The sequence below is a fragment of the Schistocerca serialis genome, chromosome 2, assembly GCF_023864345.2.
Source record: "Schistocerca serialis cubense isolate TAMUIC-IGC-003099 chromosome 2, iqSchSeri2.2, whole genome shotgun sequence".
NCBI classification, from domain to species: domain Eukaryota; kingdom Metazoa; phylum Arthropoda; class Insecta; order Orthoptera; family Acrididae; genus Schistocerca; species Schistocerca serialis.
In genome coordinates, this window is record NC_064639.1 from 68,979,052 (window position 1) to 68,981,738 (window position 2,687).

A 2,687-nucleotide genomic window follows, 5' to 3' on the forward strand; every position below is an offset into this window, starting at 1 on the left:
TTACACGGAAAGAAACAGACGAACACGTAACAAAGAAGAAGAAAGTCTATTCAAGCACCGTAAATTTCAACCTTTTATACCAGGCAAAAACACTGTACACCCTGTCATCTTCTTAAAAGCTTTTAGGAACGCATTCCCACGTTCGTGGAGCGACCACAAACGCATTGCGTACGTTGTGGATTACATTCAAGGGGACGCTGCTGTCTGGGCTTACCATGAAAGCGACAGATGTGTAACATACGAGCAGTTTGAACGCGCCTTCTTGAATAAGTTTTGGTCACCCACTGTGCAGGAACGTATCCGCAAACAAGTCACTGAACCCGAACACTTCAATCCTAAAAACGGCAACCTGCGCAGATATTTCGAGAAGTACCTAAACATGACACACTTCCTTAATGAACCAGTGAAACCAAAAGATGTGATCCGATCACTGAAAGCAAGACTTCCTTTTAATATTAAAGAGAAATTACTGTACTTACCGGACGACGATCCTGAATATTTTTTGGAAAAGTTAGATGCTGTTGATTTACTATATGAAGAACAAGAACCAACACACAACTCACGCAGTAGGAATCAACATGTCTACATTGCTACATTACCAAACACGCAGCAAAATTCACAACACACAGTAAATATGCAAAACAATCACCACAACTCACAGCTGCACACAAACAACAACTACGACTATACACAGGGAGATAACCCGTACAAAAAACGAAGAAACAACAATTTTAATTCAAGAAGGAATAGTGGAAACAACAACGAACACAAAGCAAAACAGAAACACTGGCAAAGAAACAACAACACAGATTACACAAGAAATGGAACACTTACACCGCACTTTAATCAGAACGACAACCAGTATTATGTGAGACAGTGGCAAACACCGCAACCGCCACCACAAAATCATATTCAGATGCCACAAGGGAATTTTGCGCAAACAAGCCACACAAACCAACAAGTGACTTCAGCCAAACGAAACCAGACAGGTGATTGGCAAAGACAATATCCTAATGTAAATATTATTGATGTAGCTAATGAAACTACAACTACACTTGCCAATGACCAGACAAACCAGGTAAACTAGAACCAGTCATTACTGAGCCCCAGGTCGTGACTGAGGAACATTTGGGGGGCAACTTCAATTTAGAAACTATGTTTGAATACACACTTGCTAGTGAAACTGTGAAACAAGAAAAATTAACATTTACACAACAAGAGTTGCCTACACTATTCTTAAGATATAATGAAAGTGGAAACTTAGCTGACGATCTGATAAATGACAACACACAATGTCACAATGTAAAGAAAAGATTTGTACTGTCTTCCACCTCAGGCATTGTAGGAGGTATACCTACTAACATAATTATTGATACAGGAGCTGCTGTCAGTGTGATTTCTCACAATTTTTATACTATGATGAAGAAAACTTCTAAGATACCAGAGTTCCCAGTTCAGAACTGTTTAATATTAACTGCATTAGGTAATAAGTCAAGTAGAGTTAATAAGCAGGTATTTGTGACTGTTAATATGGGAAATGGAATCGTACAATGGCCTTTCCTAGTTGTCCAAAACCTTGCTGCCAATTGTATATTGGGTATTGATTTTCTTTGCGAGAAGGACTGTACTATAGACTTCTCCAAAGGCATTTGTTATTTTAAGTATGAAGGCAGAGACATAGTTTTGAACTTGGACACTCGACTAGTAGACCATAACAAGCACTGTTCTGGCTACAAGATACAGATTATACGTGAGACTGACATAGATTCCACACAACAACCTGTATCACACGGTGAGGGAGTGAATGATGTACTTACACAAATTAATTCTAAGTTATCAGAATGTGATGCTATTAATGTAGAGGAGAGATCCCAGCTTAAACATATTTTACTTAAGAATAAGGATGTTTTCACTAGTAAGCCAGGTAGGATCAACACATATATGTATACGATTGAAGTCAAGCCTCACCAAATCTATTACCACAAGTCATACAATGTACCTCTAGCTCTGCGACCTGCAGTTTGGGAAGAACTAAAGAAAATGATTACATGGAATATTATAGAACCATCAACATCTCCATATTGTAGCCCTTTGCATGTAGTGAAAAGACACAATGGAAGTATCAGGTTAGTATTAGATGCAAGAGCTATCAACCAAATTATCTTACCTGTGAGGACACAACCAGAAAATCTTGACGAACAACTTCAGAAGTTCTTGGATGCAAAATATTTCTCTACAATAGACCTTAAAAATTCGTTTTGGCAGGTGCCAATAAGCAAAGAATCCAGAAAATATACAGCCTTTATGTTTGGTGGCAGAACTTATCAATTTTGTGTATTACCATTTGGCCTAAATGTAAGCTCAGGAGTATTCATTACTGCACTAAACTCTGTACTCGGTGATGATTTACTAGAAACTGTTACACACTATGTAGATGACATACTGATTGCCTCAAAAACCTGGAAGGATCACACTGATACCCTGAACACTTTACTATGCAGATTCACACAAGCTGGTATCACTGCCAATATTTGTAAATCTAGATTTGCTTGTTGTGAGATCAGATACCTAGGACACATAATCAACACACAAGGCATTAAACCTGACCCTTCAAAATTAGATGCTGTCAGACATTTCCCCAGTCCCACTAATAAGAAACAGTTAAAATCATTTCTCGGTCTATGCTC